The 20,470-nt window shown below is 37.8% G+C and overlaps 1 long non-coding RNA gene across 1 annotated transcript; it reads right to left on the bottom strand.

The window, feature by feature from the left end:
• Positions 1-18,367: 18,367 nt before the first annotated feature.
• Positions 18,368-20,146, bottom strand: LOC147638954 (uncharacterized). The gene is made up of 2 exons (XR_015263377.1): positions 19,766-20,146; positions 18,368-18,922 (listed from the first exon to the last, which is right to left on the bottom strand). It is a non-coding gene; the product is annotated as an uncharacterized LOC147638954 (long non-coding RNA).
• Between the last annotated feature and the right edge of the window lie 324 nt (positions 20,147-20,470).

Below are 20,470 nucleotides of genomic sequence, written 5' to 3' on the forward strand. Positions count from 1 at the left end.
CAAGAGCATGTGGTAGCAAGTTAGGATGAAGTCCTAAGTGATGTACTTCATGGATATATTATGAGAGTAGTCATTGTAATAGCATTAGGCCTCTTATGAGCCAAAGTGCCCGGCCAGTCATGGTTTAAGTGAGTGTGAACACTTATGGCCATGTATATAAGTGAATCTCTCTCATAATACAACATACTCTCCCATTGTGCAATTGAGTCTTTCTCTTGCTAAGCCTCTTGCTAAGCCTCTTGCTAATCTATCTCCCTAATGCATGCTAGTGAGTGTGTGTGAGTGAAGTGAGGTGAGAGGAGGGACGAGTACCCATAGAGTGCAACGCGGCAGTGTGACAACGCTCACGGGAGGCGTGGTGGAATTGCTTCTCAAGGAGTTGTAGAGCTTGGAGACCTCAAGGGTTACGAGCTCGGCCATGGAAAAATCCTCACAATAGTTGCGGTTCACCAGGTAATCTCTTGTTGGATGTGTTTCAAGGAGGGTTAGGGTGAGCCATAACACCTCAAGGATTCAGAATCTCAAAAATTAGCAAAACAAGAGAAGATGAATGAAAGTGAAATGATGGAGGTGTTTCTCATCAAAATCAAAGATCGTCGCATGACCAAATGGCTACTACAATCAGCGTGAATGTGCTCTCCCTTGATCTTGCTCATTACTGTTTGAGGGTATTGCCACTTGTCAAAATTATGGGGAGTATGCACAACGGAAGCAATAGTTGATGGCAAGATAGAGCAACATATATCAGAGAGAGCAAGAACACAATATGTATAGAAAGCTTCTATATTACCTTCTATTTCAGCCACTCCAAAGTTGGCTTAACCTTCACCTTCAAGTGTTGTGTTACTTGTGTTACAAAAAGTGAAGCCTTCTACCCTTTATAAAGGTTCACCAAGGGCTAGGGTTGGGCCAACCCTAGATCCCTTTTTCGCCCACATGCCCACTTTATTTGGGGTGTGTTCATACCTACATGACCTCTTTCTCTCACCCTTTATCACTTATACATCATATATTTCAACACCCCCTCTCAATGCCACCATGGGACAATGCCAAACATGGAGTATGGTGAGCATTGGACATACAAGAACAAAATGACCCCCTCTCAATGCCACCATGGGATGATGCCAAACATGGAGCATGGTGAGAATTGGACATACAAGAACAAAATGACCCCCTCTCAACCATAGGATAAATGACAAGGCTCTCAACCATAGGATAGATGACAAGGTAGGTAGCCTTTATAAACTAGGCTTTTACAAAAGTGATGAGTTATAGAGTAATGTGGTTCACTCCCAATTCTAGCAAACATGCTTCACTCCTTAACTAGAAGAGTTGTTTATCATGTGAGGAACTTCTAAAATTCCCCTCAATCTTAGTAATATCTTCGGTACCATCTCTTCTATAGTGGTTTCATGCACCACCCTTGTTGCTCCTTCGCTTTGATGAAACCATCTTCTTGCAAAAGACAATCTTCAAGTGGGATTACCATTCTTCATTACATTGGCTTCATTAGTTGCATCTTCGTGCTTCTCCAATCCTTTCTCATGGTAGACACGCTTCATGCGTACATGTCTCCTTCCAATCATGCTAGCTTTCTTAGTCCACCTGCCACAAAGACTAACACAAGGTTGCCACTGATGTTTCAATAGCTTATGCATGTGCTTCTCAATATGCTTCTTTCTTCCACCTTCCACTTCATCTCATGATACATAAATACATACACCTTCTGTGAAAAAACATTACAGCCTCCAAACCTTGCGTTCTTCTTCTATGAAAAACGTGTGGCGTTTGCTTTGTTATGTGCCGTTGCTCGGACTCGCTAAGAGGCTGTTGGCTGTGCTTATGGTGCACAATAATCTTTTACTAGGCCTTGCTGCAGTGTTGCTGATGTTTGATAGCCGCCGGCGCACGACGGCAGCAAAAACGGACGATGACAGTGCTTGAAAACGCCGGTCAGACGGACGGCGACGGCGTCTTGCGTTGATGCGCCACTGATGATGTTTCCCCCTTTGATTGGGGGGTAAGAGGACACACCCAGCACGCCTTCCACTCCTTCATACCATCATGAAAAAGCTCCCGGCACGACTCTAGAGCTTCGAAGAAGATGAATGACGGAAAACATAAATGGAACTCTTTCGAAAAAACTAGAAAATTACCAAATTTTTCTTATGTTTTTTCATTCTTATCTTCCCGATTTCTCGATTTGCTGGATCCCTTCACTTTGCTGAAGATCTTGAATTTGATGATGAGAATCTTCTCTTTGATGAAGCTCTTTTGTTGCCTTCCTTCTTGACGCCTTTTTGCTTCTCACCTTCTTCTGTCACTATCCTTCTCTTGATGAGGATGTGAATAGCTTATGATAGTGAGAGAGAAAGAAAAGGGGATTGAAGGGGAACTTAGCCTTTGCAAGGCTCTAATACCATGTCAAAATTATGGGGAGTATGCACAACGGAAGCAATAGTTGATGGCAAGGTAGAGGAACATTATGAGAGAGAGCAAGAACACATGATGTATAGAAAGCTTCTATATTACCTTCTATTTCAGCCACTCCAAAGTTGGCTTAACCTTCACTTTCAAGTGTTGTGTTACTTGTGTTACAAAAAGTGAAGCCTCCTGCCCTTTATATAGGGTTCACCAAGGGCTAGGGTTGGGCCAACCCTAGATCTCTTTTCCACCCACATGCCCACTTTATTTGGGGTGTGTTCACACCTACATGACCTCGATCTCTCACCCTTTATCACTTGTACATCATATATTTCAACACCACCTAAGTATGATAGTTTTGTTATGTCTTTGAATGTTGGTGTATTGAATTTTATGCATAAACATATGCATAAAAGATATTTTTTATAGCAAAAGTGTGATTTTCATCATAAATGATTTTTATGCATAAAAGATATTTTTTTATAGCAAAAGTGTGATTTTCATCATGAATGATTTTTATGCATAAAAGAAATTTTTAGATTAAAAGTGTGATTTTCATCATAAATGATTTTTATGCATAAACATATGCATAAAAGATATTTTTTTATATCAAAAGTGTGATTTTCATCATAAATGATTTTTATGCATAAACATATGTACAAAAGATATTTTTTTAATATCAAAAGTGTGATTTTCATATGAATGATTTTTATGCATAAACATATGCATAAAAGATATTTTTTTATATTAAAAGTGTGATTTTCATCATAAATGATTTTTATGCATAAACATCTGCATAAAAGATATTTTTTATATTAAAAGTGTGATTTTTATCATAAATGATTTTTATGCATAAATGGGTGCATAAGAGATATTTCTATATTAAAAGTGTGATTTTCATCATAAATGATTTTTATGCATAAACATATGCATAAAAGATATTTTTTTATATTAAAAGAGTGATTTTCATCCTAAATGATTTTTATGATGATAAAAGTGTGACTATCATCAGAATTGGATTTATGCATAATTAGATGCATATAGAATCTTTATAATTAAATAAGGGTTCTCCTTAATCCTCTGTTAATTTTCATAAAAATTGGAAAAATGAATAAGTAGATAATCTGTGAGAAGAAATGCGACCGTTTCATTTTCACTAAGATGGTAATGAGAAAATTCAATTAAACTATTGAAGTCGGAGATCGAGATAAATGATTATTTATTCCTCATAAGAAATTCATGTTTTATAAATCTGTAAGCAAATATTCGTCGAACGAAATTTAGAAAAAGAGAAATTGAAATAGTACCTTTCAAGAAAGATAGTTTAGGAAGAACCTTTCCAGACCCAAACTCTGATTCAGACTATTGACCAAGACCTAATTCCTTCATCAATTTCTATCAATGATGATGTGCCTAGTTTTAAAAAAAAATGCACTCAAAACACCCACCAAATCCAAAACTAAGTTAAGACTTTTGATTTGATCTGAGGATCAAGTTAACAGAATTCGAGGAATTCTGTTTGGAATTCAGACCTGGATCTAGAAGTATTGAGATATGGATTTAAGATTATTCATAGTTTTCAAACAAAATCAAAACTGAAAACTTGCATAGAAACCCTATCTTCTTAAAGGACTGTCTTACGCCAGAATGCTCGAGGGAGCATTTGGCATATATGTTTATCTAAGGGAAGTTCGGTTGCATCAGCAGCACAGCAGAGCTGGCGGGGAGTGTTCGAGGGACAGATCACGCGGCAAAAACCTGCCCAGGTCTTGACCAGCCTGGGTATGGTGAAAAATGGTGTGCTTCCGGTACGATGGGCGATGGCCGACAAAGCGGTCCCTGAGTGAAGTACCAGGACACCTACTAAGGAGGATCCTGGAGGGTTCTGACCAGGCGATGCACGGGCTCGCGGTGCTTAGGACACCCATACGTATGTCGAGGAAGATATATATATGTATGTTGACGAAGTGGTTATTGTAATCTATTACTGGATCTCGTTGTTGACCAGCTGGTCCCAACAGAGAGTCCAGAGTGGTATTGTTTTTGTGAAACAAGGGATTGAATGGAAATTTTGAATTATGAAATCTATGATCATGTCTATTTTGTCAATGGATTATTTTTATATTAAAGTTTTAAAGAGGAGTGTATGCGTATCTGTTTTCTAAAGCTAAAGTTAAGAAAGGCATTTCAATTATGGGTGGGTGAGTACTTGTTTGGTTCCACCGATTCCAGTGGTAGGGTGGTGGCTAACCCATGGGCCGGATGGGGTTAGGCTGGAATCAGTGGAGTTTTAATAATCAAACTGAAAAATCTTAGGATTACGCTAGGATTCGAGTAGCTAGTTAATTCCCTGATAAATTTTTCAATTGAGTGGATCAATGGCTGTGTCTGATCTTGATTAGGAAAAAAACGTTGAAATTACTCAGATGATCAAATTATATCAGTGATAGTTTCCTTCTATCTGGTTTATTTAGGTGAAGGATAGTTTAGAATTAATCTCGTTAGAAAAATTCGTTAAGAAAATTCAAAATGGTGGAATCGTCCCCGCTTTCCGGGCATGGGAAATTTTTTCGGTTTCGGTTTTCGGAGTGACCACCAGCCTAGTCTCATGCCTGGACATTCGTGGGCGAGGCCCCGAGTGAGAAACCCTGCCCCACGCATGAGGGGCTGCTTCCGCTGTCTACCGGGAGTCCGCCGGTGCGTGGAGGGGGCAGAGGGATCTCACACGAGATGACATCATGGTGGTAGTGGGCAATCATGCAAAGTGCCCAATAAAAGGTTCAAGTACTATTTCAATTATGTCTAAATACGATTATACAAAAATCCTTTTAAATGTTCTAGATATGAAGAGAAACCTCCTTTCTGTCTTGGCCATCACGGACCGTGAATTGCGGGTTCACTTCAACAAGAATGGTGCAGTCATTCTTGATGAAGATGATAACATCATTGCAAAGGGCATTCACAGAAACAAATTGTATGACCTTTGGTCTAGACGAAATTAAGTAGCAGCAAACTTTGGCATGAGAGATATGGGCATCTTAGTATGCAAACTCTTTCAGAGATACAGAACGGTAAGCTAGTTGAGCATTTACCACCAATTTCTAATAGACCAGATGTATGTGAAGCTTGTAAGTAACACCAAAAACACAAGAGGCTAATTTTAGGTCCAAGTGTCCTCTTCAACTCGTACACGTTGATCTCTATGGAAGATGAGTATACAATTTGCACTTGTTAGAGGTTCTTCCTATTTTTTCACATTTATAGATGATTACACTAGGAAGATTTAGGTGTACTTTCTTAAGGAAAAGTCTCAGGCTTTTGGAAATGGAGAACAACCTACCCCATTTCCTATGGACATGGATTTTAAAGATGAAGAACAAAAGTATGATGTGCCACAAAAAGGTAAGTCATTCCACAAAATCCATGTCCATTTCCTATGGACATGGATTTTAAAGATGAAGAACAAGAGTATGATGTGCCACAAAAAGGTGAGTCATTCCCTAAGTGGTACAAGAAACTTTTAGATAGAGTAGAGAACCTCTGGCCAATCGAGGATGTGCCTCAAGATGTTTGTATGGATTTTAAAGATGAAGAACAAGAGTATGATGTGCCACAAAAAGGTAAGCCATTCCCTAAGTGGTACATGAAACTTTTAGATAGAGCAAAGAACCTCTGGCCAATCGAGGATGTGCATCAAGATGTTTGTAGATGTAGAAGGCTAGAGGAGAAAAACAAGGCTCGAGAGAATCTTGTGAATTTTGTTTTTATGAAAAAAGTAAAGGTTCAGGATCCCACCACCTTTGTTGAAGCACAAGGGGATCTGAAGTGGATGGTAGCATGTAAGCAGAGTATGACTTCATCCTTAAAAACCATACTTGGGACATTGTAGATCACCCTCCAAAGTGTAAGGTAATTGGTACTAAGTGGGTTTACAAAGTAAAATATAGATCTAATGGTACTTTAGAAAAGTACAAAGGCACATCTAGTCACCAAAGGTTTTGCACAAGTTTAAGGTTTTGACCTTAGTTTTTGACTTTTAGGAAACTTTTTCTCCTACAGCCAAGTTAACCACAATCCACACCGTTCTTACATTGACACCACAAGTGCGATGGCATGTTCTCCAAATCGATATAAAATCTGCTTTCCTAAAATGAGAACCTCAAGGAGGAGGTATATGGAACAACCACCTTGAGGAGGAGGTGTACGTGGAACAACCACATGGGTTCATGGTTCTTGATTCTGAAGGCAAAGTTTGCACGTTACTGAAGGCACTTTATGGGCTGAAACATGTCCCACAATAATGGTACCAAAGGATTGATGCTTACTTTATGAGTATTGGTCTCTTACACTGGTCTCTTACACAGCCCTTTAGATGCAAATTTGTATGTATTTTATCTGTAGGGAAAGTATATAGTCATTTTTCACCTCATCTTGACAAGGGATTGCCAAAAAAAGATCTCACAAACACAACATATGCTTAGTGTAGAGTTTGAGATGACCTTGGGATCATGCATTATTGTTTGGGAATTGAGGTATGGTAGAAGCTAGATAACATTTTCACATCTCAATAGAAATATGCAAGTGAGATACTCAAGGCATTTGGCATGACTAAATGAAAGGCAATTGGTACCCCAATGGAGGTCGATATGAAGCTATCTGTCAAAGACACCTCATACCTTGTGGATGAGACCTTATATAGGAAACTGGTTTGGTAGTCTTATTTTCTTGTGTAATACTAGACTAGAGATCAATTTTGCTGTTGGTATTTTGAGTAAATTCTCTAACAACCCTCAAGAGAATCATTAGAAAGCAGGCATATGGGTGTTGCTATACATCCAAGGTAATCAAGATTACGTCATCAACTATGCTAACTCTCAGTGGCTATTGTGACTCAAATTGCACATGTGACTTGGACACCAGGTGCTCAATAACTGGGTATTTGTTTTTCTCTTAATTCAGGATGCATTTCTTGGATTAGTAAGAAACAACCCATAGTTGCACTCTCTGAGGCTGAGTACAAAGCTGCATGCTTTACATCATGTGAGGCATTATGGGTGAGGAGGATTCTACAGACAACCAAAGTTACATGTCCATTGCTTGGAATCCTATGTTTCATGCTCACACAAGAAACATGTTAAGATTCATTATCACTTTGTGCATGAAATCATGTTCAGGGAGATTGAGATGTTCTACTACCTGATGAAAGAGAATTGTGCAAACATCTTCAAAAAGGCTCTTAACAAGGATCAGATGGACGACATCTTCATCGAGTTAGCATCTGACCACAGAGGTAGTTCACCTTTGCGAGTGGACATTAAGGGGGGGTGTTCGGATATCAATGCTCCAAATTCATATTGTGTTGTCCATACACTAGCTAGCTCATGTTTGTACAACCCCCATTATGAGGAGTAGCCATGATTGAGTAGCCTAGGCACCCAACATCCTTGTGTTCACATGGGAAGGTGGCCTATGAGGTTAGATGGTTTAGAGAACGGCTTGGATTAGATTTTTCTCATATTCGCATAGGAAGGTGGCCTATGAGGCTAGATGGTTTAGAGACATCTTGGATTAGATTTGGCACACTGCCAAATAGGCTATATGCTATACTCGATCATTATCTCGTAATGATCCACACATGGAGTAGGAAGAGTTTACTCTTGGACATCTTGTCCTGACATTGTGGGGCCCGGGGGCCCAAGATGAGCTCAGATGGCCGTGGAAGGTGGGGTAACTGCTATGCAGTTATTAATACATCTTTATAGGTGGAGTCTACATTGCAGATAGTGGCACTGACTATGATTACATGGTCACATCAGGGCTGTCGGCACGTATATAGGCCTATATAGATACATGGCCAATCTCTTCTCCACATAGTTCATTAGTTCATTATTATGAGTTCACTCAGCTTCTACTAGCATATAGCCTCCGTCTTAGCAATTTTACATCAACCCCATCGAAGCTCCCTCACTAGAGCACCACACGAGTGTGAGGATTTTCCATCTATTGTATCACTTCAGTAATACAATATTCTTCTTATCTCTCTTGTCGTGCAATTTGAGTTTTAAATTTTTGTGTTATGAAAGATCCTACTTCTTGTGAGTGTTCTCTTATATACACCACATGTTGTATTCTCTTACACATATAAAGTAACCTTAATAAGATTCTACTTCTTGTGAGTGTTCTCTTGTATACACCACATGTTGTATTCTCTTACACATATAAAGTAGCCATGAGCTTAATATCAAAGAGGGAAAGTCTACGGACTTAGTGTACATACTTGTTACTTATTAAGAGTAGTAATTTAGGTTGAACCATTTTTAAGTTTGGCCGACCTAGAGTCACTTGTACATAAGTCATTTTTGACAATAAGCAAAACATAATCATTCTCTAATAATAGTTTACTTGTGAGATCTTACTTATTTGTATGCTTGTATATAATTCATTCCCTAGCAATAGTTTACTTGTGAGCTTTCCTTCTTCCCTCTTCTTGTATATAAATGCTTGTAAACAATTATTCCCTAACAATAGTTTACTTGTGAGCTCTTCTTCTTCCCACTTCTTGCTTGCTTATATGCTTTTGAATCTTGTTTGCTTGATGGATGCATGCTAGATAGGTTTGATTATAGGTTTTCTTCTTGCAATAGCTTCTTCTTCTTCCCCCACCTTTGTGAGAGAGAACCAACGTGAAGGACTATCTCTTTTTGCCTCCATCTAAGCATTGAGAGCTCCCTCTTTATCTCTTTGTGGTGGCAAGTAGCATTCCAATATGACAACATAGTGAGAATGTAATGGATCAGCTAGCATACCCACAATAGGAAGTTGCATTTGCGGCTCGAAGGCAAGATCCAATGACACATACTTTGGCAAGGCTAAGGTAAGCTTTTAACTTGAACATATTTGTGGTGTTTCTCTTAGGGACTAGCCTAGGGCTTAGCTCCATAATCCCAACCATTCTAGGATATTGGGATCACCCAATATTGTTCGATGTTGATTAGGAGGTCACACTCCAAAAAACATATGATTTTGGAGCATTAGATGTGTTTGTTTATGTATTTGACTTCCATTTAAAGCTTATTTTGCATTAGGGAAATCTTTGTTCATCTATTGGTAGGGTAAAATCTTGATTTTTTGGTGATTTACATGAAATTGAAGCCCAAGAGGCTTAGATTTCATTACTTTGATCCAATAATTAGCTTAGAAATTGTGATTAGGGCTGGAATCCGCTCTAAAAACATGAGCATTGAGATCCTCTAGGTCGAATTAGAGTGAAATTATTAATTTTTGTTCATGCATGTCATATTTTTTCATAAATTGTTTATGCATTGTTGAATCAGTAGAGTAGAAGCATGTGAAACCATTTAACACTTAATTAGTTGTATCACAACAACCATTGAGTAAGATTAGGAATATTAATCACATCCCATCAAGTTCAAAAAATATAAAAACTTAATTTCTTGTATCTTAACTATTAATTAGGATTATGAATATTAATCACACCCCATCAAGTCTTAAAAATATAAAAACATAAAAAACGAGGCCAAACTAACTCTCGGACAGGGGACATGAGCCCACAGTTCCTCGTGGAAAAAAGATGTGAATATGATCTCGTGAGCCTGCATACGTGATAGCTGTGAGCCTGAACATATGAGCTATAAGTATGGAGATGTGAGCCATGAGCCTAAAAAAGTGAGCCTATAGACGTGAGCCAGGAGGTAGGTATACCTAATATAGTACTGACCAATTATTATAGCCATAAAGACTCGTATGGACACACCTACCCTTGGAAGAATTTCTTATCATAAAACCTATACCAATGACAACAGATTCCAAGGAAAATTATTGTCCTTTGTAATTATTGGGAAATTAAGTACACTTATTACTAATAATTTCCCATACAACCATGTCATAGGCCCAGTTCCTAGATTTTTGTACCCTAGTTAGGCTCATTTTATACAAGGAGTGTACATGGGCCGAGTTTATACAAAAAAAGGGGATGTGAACTTAGACGCATGAGCCAAGAGACGTGAGCCTAGGCATATGATCCTGTCGAGATGAGAGCCTATAAATGTGAGTCTAGAGACATGAACCTACATATTTGAGAGAGCCAAGAGATGTTAGCCTAGACATGTGGTGAGATGTGAGCCTATATATGTGAATATGGACACATGGGCCTACATATACGATGCCAACCTAGATACGTGAGCCCAGAGACGTGTGAACTTACGTACATGAGCCCAAACGTGAGCCTACAAACATGAGTATAGAGGTGTGAACTTGGACACATGAGTCTAAAAGCAGCATCATAAAAAAAACCTTATCTAAAACCATTCTCACCTGATTTACAAGCACTAGAGACCTAACACAATCTGGAATAATTGTTAGAAATGCATCAAACCACACTTACTCAAACCCACCAAGTCTTTGATCCCATCTCAAACAACTAGCACTAAGTAGAGTTCTCCTTTGTTAAGAAGGCTACTACTTTGGATCCACCTCCAACAAGGAGCATTCGGAAGAAATGAACCAATGAAATATAGACATAAGTGGAGGAATAGTGGAACCCCTGGAAATAGGAGCCGCCTGCACAATCCTCCAAACTCTGACGACTTCACCAACCGGCTCTATTAAGAGCGCCTTAAATTTTATGATGAAGGCATTCAATTTTCCTATTTTTGGGCATAGCTCCAATGAAGGAGTGAGAGAAAGACTAGGAACCTCAAGGTTCTCCCATAGGAAGTGGTTAAACCATGTCACATACCACAATGTTTCAAACATTTAGTGTCGATCCCAAGCTAGGTTTATCCCAAGTAGTAGACCATGACCAACAAGCACATTTAAGGAGAATAAGACATGTTTCTTTTATTGTACCACTAGAGATAAATGTTGAACACACAACAAGCACACACAATGCAAGTAGAACTCCTACTCTCCACCCACAAGAGTCCATCATAGAAGTGCATTTACCCACTAGAACTAAGTTCTAGTTCTTCTCTAATTGGACAAGGAACAGGGAACACGAGGAAGGGTAAAGAGCCAATGTTTGATGCTACCTCCCTCAAACCAAAGGGATCCACAAGAGCAATCTCATAACATGTCCTTAGCTTTCTCAGTGAGCCTGTAGACTGAAGGCCAGGTTGGTAGACGACAACGGAAAATGTGTAGTTCAACCCATAGGGAAAGAGATATCGTACCCTGAAATAGAGGGTCTCATGTAACCACCTCCTTATGTTTCATTACCATGTGAATACGCAGAAGACATAGTGAATGGTGTTCAAAATGGGAAGGGGGGTTTGTGACCAACATAACACCTAGAAGCTCAAAATTGGAGACAACCAAGGCAATCCACATTTGAAGGGATGATGATCAAATTTGAGGGAACTCAAAATCTGGAGAAGTTTGATAAAATTTGTAGGGCCGTGGGAAGGATTGATGATCCCATCTAGATTTGGAGATCCCATTCAATACCTAGAGATCCCATTCAATACCAAATTTGATGGAACTAGAGATCCCATTCAATAGCTAGAGAAGTTTGATCAAATTTATGAGGCCATGGGAAGGATTGATGATCCCACCATGATCTTCTCATTCAAACTTTGCCTTGAAAGCAAGTGGTTTAGGTCTCTAAACCCACTAGAAAAGGCCAGCTACTACAAGGTCTTGATACACACTTTCAGAGTAGGGTTCTCTCCCACCATCAGAGCAAGATGGCTCCCCATTGCACATATCTATAACCTCAAGTAGGAGGAGCGAGAAACCATGTAGCACTACATTGCTAGAATTAAGTATCTCTGCACATGAGATGCAACACTTGTGAAAGGATGGATGATCTACCTCTCATCGATCAACTTATGATCAGTCTTAAGGTCAAGAGGCTTCATGATCATCTCTAGGAACTACATTTTTGGATGAGTTCTACCTGCAAGGAAATAGATCTAGTAGATAACCTACAAGATAAGGATGTAGAAGTTGTCCACCCAAACCAAGCGATAGGGGATGCATGATCTAAAGCCTTATCATCGACCAAGGGTGCCTAAGAGAAACCTCAACACTAGCCCTAGTGAGCACCTCAAGCATGACATCCACATCTACTCCCATGAAGAGATTTGGTTTGGTGTGTAATTTCACAAAAATCATACAAGTACAGAGTGCTCATTGCTAGGGTGACCTAGACAACAATTTTGTGCTCATTGCCAACATCATGGAAACCATGACACATCTCACTACTGGTACCAAGGAAACCCAGTAGGGTGGACTTCAGCACCGTGATAGATGCTCATCGTGCTAACCATTGGCCTTGCTAGCCCGACTAGTCACTTCTTAGCAGTAGTGTACATATCAAAACCCTTCACTCATGAGAGGGATATATAGACCACCCAATCACCATATCCACCTCATGTACTACCACCCTAGTTGGCAATAGTACGCAATGACCCTACCTGGAGAAACGAAAAAACAAGGAAACAAGAGAGCTATAAGCATGGACTTTTTGTAATTTTCTTATATAGCCAGAGTGTGGAATGCTAGCAATGTAATGAAGAGAAACTGATTAAAGAATCATCCCAAATATTAATGGACTTTTTGTTATTTTTATTTTGTAGCCAAAGTGTGGAATACTAATAGGGCCAAAAGCCCTTGTAGCTTTGGCATGCTTTAGGCATCAATGTTTCTTTTTGTGGTCCGATCACGTTAATAACAAATAGCATGGTAGTCATCATATTATCCACATCTTGTTGAAAGGCTATGTTGGAATAGATATTGTCACTTATGATAAAAGGGAGAGCTCATCATTGATATCTAAGAGAGAGAGAGAGAGAGAGAGAGAGAGAGAGAGAGAGAGAGAGAGAGAGAGAGAGAGAGAAGTCTTTAGTAGAACTATGTGAGAGAGATGATTCAGAGATCATCATCATAGCCATACTACAGGCCAAGTTGGGAGGTGCCACCCCATAGCATTTGAAGCTGCAGTTGTTAGGGTCGATATTGAGGTGGGCATATGTAGCCTTGTGCGTAGTAGCAGGTCATGGTGGTGGGTAGGACAAATGATGAGCTTGCAGCCCCCAAAGTTATGGGTGTCTACTTGCATTTGGAGGGTACCATCCTTAACAACCTTTTCATGGTTCCTTACAATCCATCATCAACAAACTATAATGCCAATTTCCCCATCAACTTCTTTCACATGTCTTCTTCTTCTTTTTTAGTATCTTTTTAAGAATGCACATAAAGGAGACAAGAAAGTCACTTTATTGGTACATGTTGAAAATGATGCAACAAGACAAGACAAGCCTCTCAAAATATTACAACAAGACAAGCCTCTCAAAATGATTGTGTGGTGTGTACACATACAGAGAGAATACAAGCTTACTTGGATGCACTTTATGTATTACCTTCCAAGGAGTATTAGAGGTTACATTCATTAAAGCTTAAAAGCTTCAATAGATGGTGGTAACTTTAGCCAATATTTGACATTGGTTAAGAAATCCTTGCATCACAAGAGATGGTGTTTTTGAGATTCCCATGTCAATGAACTTTCCATAGGAATGTCACATGACTTAATTCATCAAATTGATCCAAACTTACACTTTCCCAACAAAATAATCCATTAGATTCTACATACAAGCAATATTTAACATTTGTTAAGAAATCCTTGCACCGCATCACAAGAGATGGTGTCTTGTCAATGAAACTGCCATAGGAATTCCACATAACTTGATTCATTCATATTTAGAGATTATGAAAATCATAATATCTAAGTATGATTTCAATTGTTATTCTTTATCTATTAGCCTTGTAGATTATGAAAATCATAATCTCTAAGTACGATTTCAATCATTATGCTTTTTTTGTTGGGCTTGTCATCACTAGATAAAGAATAACAATTAAGATCATATTTGGAGATTATTCTCTATTATCAGTGTTAAGCTTGTTGACAAGGCTACTAGCCCAATTAACAAGACTAATAAGTTAAGTAGAACTTAGTAAGGCTAATTGATAAAGAATAATGATTGTAATCATATTTGGAGATTATTCTCTATTATCAATGTTATGCTTGATACTTGGCTATAACAATCTATAATCTAGTGTACATTATACAATAGTTGTAAGATTCCTCCCTCCAGCTTTTGAGGTGTAAAAGTGTAAGAATCTCCCCTTATGTTCTTGTAATTATTCCCCTCTCTAAAATAGGAGAAAGATCTTGTTTTACCCTGTTTTGGCCTAGAGAAAGAAAATGTCTAGAGAGAGGTAATCCAAAATTGAGATATCTTTGGATATAAAAATCCTCCTAGTGTCTAAAATAGTTTTCCCTGAAACAGAAGTTCAAAATGAACTTTCCAATGTGCATTAGAAATCAATTAAAAATGATATAAGGGACCTTAGCCTAAGGGTCTAGATTTTCAAAAAAATTTAGATTATGGTCCAATTAAGGTTCATATGGGCCAATAGGATTAATCCAAGTGTTGGGATGAGATAAATCCAAAGAATTAAAAAAAATACCCAAAAATGAGTAAATGCACATAAGATGAAGAGTTGACTGAGTACAAGGTTTATTAGTTAAAAATTAAGAGATATCACTAAAAAAATGAGATATTTTAGAGAAATGATGAATTTTTGACACCTTGGTAAGGAAGGGGAGATCTTTGAGGTAGGTGCCTCCTTCACATGTGTGGAAGGGTTTTTAATTCAAAAATATTGAGATATTTTTATCTCTCCTGGATCAAACTGGATCAAAATGGGAGCTAAATTGGCCTAAATCTTGTCCAAATTTAGCAAACTGAAGCTGGAAAATTCTAGAACTTAGTTGGACTCAGTTAGTGACCTCCCTTACCTATAAATAGACCCTCATTCTTTTGTATTCTCATATGTGAACTATACTATGCCAGTATTACATTAAAATAATGATATTTTCTATTATCCCTTAAAAATCCTTCTCTTTTTGGAGAGATTGGAGCTTCTCTCTGTCTTCAACAATCCTTGGAGCTTTCTTCTCAACATACTAAACCAATTGATTGGTTGGGGGCTTCCTTCTAAGATAAAGAAGCAAGCCAAATCTAGAGGTAAGAAGTGATTTCATGGTTTTCATTAATATTCTCAAAAGATTTCACTTCTCAACCCCTCTCAAGCTTGAGAAGTTTCAAATTAATTATTTTCAATGCAAATCAAGCTTTCTATAAGAATTCTAATGATTAATCACAAAAAAGTTAATCTTTATGCTTAATTAGGATGCTTTTTATATATCTCTCTCTCTCCCAAAAGAATAGTCATTCCTATGACTAATTCTTTAGCAAATGAATGCTTCTCATTGATAAATTCTTAATTCAAAATCAATCTCTAAGCTTGTTAAGCTAGATGTTAAGAAAATGGCTTTTTATACTTTTATGCTAATAAAAATATGGTAAACTTATGATTTAATTCCATAAATTGGATTTAAGTCTAAGGACAGTTATTCTATCATAATTGTATTACAAAGTCTTATTCTTTCTAGAAATATTAAAAATTATCAGTAATAACAACAGCGAAGCTATGGTAAAATTTTTAGAAATTAATATATAACTCATTTTTATGCATAATGCTAAGAGAGGACTTCCTACCACATTCTAGGATTGGACATCCTATGCTAAAAGATTGATTTTCATCAAATTCATGAAAAACTAATTTTTAGTGTTTATGCATAAATAATTAATTAAAGAAAAGAGAAATTTTAGATGAATTTATTTTATGCATGAGAAATTTTTAAATGATAAAAGAGAAATTCCCATGACATTTGAAATTCAATCATTTAAATGATAAAAGTGAAATTCTTGACATATTTGAATTAATGGATATTTTTATTTAAATTTAAAGAGAAATTTTAGATAAATTTATTTTATACATGAGAAATTTTTAAATGATAAAAGAGAAATTTCCATGACATTTTGAATTCAATCATTTAAATGGTAAAGTGGAATTCTTGACATATTTGAAATAATGGATATTTTTATTAAAGAAAAGAGAAATTTTAGATAAATTTATTTTATGTATGAGAAATTTTTAAATGATAAAAGAGGAATTCCCATGACATTTGAAATTCAATCATTTAAATGATAAAAGAGGAATTCCCATGACATTTGGAATTCAATCATTTAAATGGTAAAGTGAAATTCTTGACATATTTGAAATAATGGATATTTTTATTAAAGAGAAAAGAGAAATTTTAGATAAATTTATTTTATGATAAAAGAGGAATTCCCATGACATTTGGAATTCAATCAATTAAATACAAAAAGAGCAATTCCCATGATATTTGATATCCAAGAAATTAAATGTAAAAAGAGAAATTTTTAGCATAATTCAAATTATGAGTATTATTCAAAAGTGGAATTTTGAGCATTATTAATTTTATTGAAAAATATGGGTAGAATTGATTTTTGTAAATCCCATGAATCTTTTACTCAAAAGAAGAATATTGAATATATTTCACTTGAGAAATTTGAGAAATAATATGAAAATATCTGTCGAGAAAAAGTACCTTTAACTAGGCCAAGCAATTGGCAGAAATTTAGAAAAAGTCCCATCATCGGTATCGAAGTAGAAAAAGCTACTAAATGTGATAAGATGTGAATTAAGATAGATGTGAATGGATGTGAATGTGATGTGATATAAACAGATGTGAATGGATGTGATGTGATGTGATGTGAATCGGGATAGATGTGAATGGATGAGATGCAATGTGAATGGATGTGATATGGATATGGATAGATGTGAATGGATGAGATGTGATGTGATGTGACGTGATGTGAATCGAGATAGATGTGAATAGATGTGAATGTGATGTGATGTAAATAGATGTGAATGGATGAGATGTGATGTGAATGAATGTGAATCGGTATATATGTGAATGAATGAGATGTGATATGATGTGATGTGATATAAATCGAGATAGATATGAATGGATGAGATGTGATGTGAATGGATGTGATGTGATGTGAAACGGATGTGATGTAAATAGATGTGAATGGATGAGACGTGATATGAATGGATGTGAGGTGATGTGAAATGGATGTGATGTGATGTGATGCGAATCGGGATAGATGTGAATGAATGAGATGTGATGTGGTGTGAATCGAGATAGATGTGAATGGATGAGATGTGATGTGAATCGGGATAGATGTGAATGGATGAGATGCAATGTGAATGATTGTGATGTGATGTGATATGGATATGGGTAGATGTGAATGGATGAGATGTGATGAGGATACGCAAGAAGTGCTACTTCTGCTGCTACTAGCACCCCCGATTTCATTGCGCGAAAGGGGCAGGGATCTTTCAATAGTAGTTATTGAAATAAATAATAATGTCAAACATTATCACCTTAAACAACACGATTAAAAGAGCTACTAAATTGAGTTAGGTGGACATGATCACCTTTTCAAGGCCAAGGCGATTTTAAAGTAGATATAAGTAAGTATTATCGTTTTTCTTGCACCAATCATGTCAATCACATTTTTGAGCTTTTTTTTACTAGGTTTCCTTGTAAATCAAGTAGTATCTTTCATCACCCTCCATACATGTGATTGCCCATATTTTTGTGATTTAAAAAAATGAGAGAGAGAGAGAGAGAGAGAGAGAGAGAGAGAGAGAGAGAGCTCTTAAATTTGTAATAAAAAGTCATACTTCTCAAGTTACAGCCTTTGGAGGGGGCACTATATATGTATATATATATGTATGTATGTATGTATGTACGTACGTGTGCTTATTATGTACTCTCAATATTGTAAGATAATATTTGCATCTTTTTCCTAATAATCAATGGTCTTTTCAAGATTCTTTTGTATGACACCTTCAGTAACTAAAATCAGTTGAAATGTCCTTTACCAAAGAAAGCCCAATCATTATTCCGTGATTTTTACAAGGACTTCACAAAGGAGACATCATCACAAAAGAAGAATCTCTCTGTTGTGTGCTAGAAATGTAATCAATAAAGAATCATGTCATCAATTATACTATGGCTGTAAAGGCCCTTGAAGTAGAGACATTCTTTTTCTCCCATGGTCCAATCAATGGTGTGAGGTGTAGCTTTGGCACACAAGTGATTCTTCTGAAAGGAATGTAGGTCCAATGATGTCAATAGTGGAGGGTAGAGAGTCTTGAGAGGGTGCACAACTTGTTGGAAGGCTATGGCGAGACTATAACTTCTAATAGGTAGCAAGAGGGCGGCAGGGGGGGCTCGGGCTTAGAGGTCGTCACCGTAGCCACACAGGCCATGTTGGCAGGTGGCGCCACGGTGGCATTTGAAGCCACAGCTGCCACAGTTGCTGGGGTCGATGTTGAGGTCGGCGCAGACAGCCTCACAGCAGGTCATGGTGGGTAGGCACATGCGACCGCATGCCCCGCAGTTGTGGGGGTCCGCCCGCGTGTCCTTGCACACCCGCCCCCAGCAGCACTCCTTCCCCCCCTTCTTACACACCTCCGGGTCCCTCGCACAGCTCCGCCTCCTTCGACGCGCATACGTCCTCCCACCACCAGGCTGCACACACCATTGGGCCTATAAGAGCAATGCCCCACACACACACACACACACACACACTCTCTCTCTCTCCCCCCACACACACACACTCTCCCTCTCTCTCTCACACACACACAAAGCATGGCCTCAGGGATTCCAACCTCTAGGCAAGTGTCTAAAACCTCAGTAGATGCATTGATGGACTATGGACTTGATGTTGCCCATCCTCATTTCCAAAAGGGTGTTATGTAACTATGTAGTATTTACTTTGTTTAATGATTGACTTTTATTGTGATAAATAACTAATAAACGTTATCTACATTAAGTTAAAATAAAAATAATCTCAATTGTTAAATCGTTGGATGATTAACCACAAAACCCTTTCATTGAACTAGGCACCCACTCAACCAGTACGTTGTTGGGGCATGTAAATAAAAGACATTAAAACGTGGAATGCATGAATACAAGCTGGAATACAAAGGGTACTCGCATCAGGAATACAAAGGGTCATTGGAAGCCGGAATACAAAAGTCCTAGAATGGATTTTTTCCTCTTAGTTTTTAGAGATCTAGGATTTCTTTTTTCACTCCTCTCCTTGTGCCTTGGTTGTCCATTTCTCTCCTTGTGCCTTGGTTGTCCATGGTCTAGTATGTAATAGATATAAATTACTTCTCTAAGAAAGAAGTATTCTCCTTGTGCCTTGGTTGTCCATAATTAATATAGTTAATATCTAATAGATATAGACTACTTCTCTGGGAAGGAAGTATTTTTCAAGCCAGAAATAATTAACCGAGTTTAGAGAGGTGATTAAAGAGAGAGAAATTATTATGCATGATGCCAAATTAGACCAAGCGTTGGAGTCACCTTCATTACATGAGCAGCAAGGGAGGAAGTCTCAGCAGGCTCGGAGTAGCTGCCGGAATTCTGCATACCAGCTCGCTTCAAGCTGAAAGGCTGCGCAAGCGTACTAGTGCTGCTCATTTGAAGGCACCGTGAGCCAGTACCAAAGAGGAGGAGAAGAACAACTGTTACATTAATCCATCTTACGAGAGCTCTCGTTACATTAATCCATCTTACAGGCGCTTTAGGCACATAATTAAGCATTGCTGCATCCATGTGTTTATCACACACTGTAGCCTAATGCAGTTGGAGTAAGCGACTGTATATGCTAAGTACTAGGAGAGCCTTGCATGTTGATTTCCTGCGCCTTCGTGTGGTAATATAGTTGTGTGTGTGTGTGTGAGTGACAGAATGAGAAATGCAATTTGATTTTCTCCTTATTTAGATATATTGATGGTCAATATTCTATACACGAGTGCCTCGTGATGTTGAACACGTGTGAAGAAGGTTTTCAAGTTTATACCGTGCAAAAAAAAAAAGGCAGCCTTTGACAAAGACAGGCCCATGTTGAGTGCCTGCAAGCAAAGAAAAGCCACTATAGTCACATGAATCCTTATAGAAAAGGTAGACGCTTACAAAATAATCTTGTCAAGGACATTAGTAAATGATCAATCACTGTGTATTTGATAGATGCCATAGCAAATGTCCTAGGAGCCTCTAAGTCTAAAG

This window comes from Cibotium barometz, chromosome 4 (genome assembly GCF_041138505.1).
Source record: "Cibotium barometz isolate CiBa-2024 chromosome 4, ASM4113850v1, whole genome shotgun sequence".
NCBI classification, from domain to species: Eukaryota; Viridiplantae; Streptophyta; class Polypodiopsida; order Cyatheales; family Cibotiaceae; genus Cibotium; species Cibotium barometz.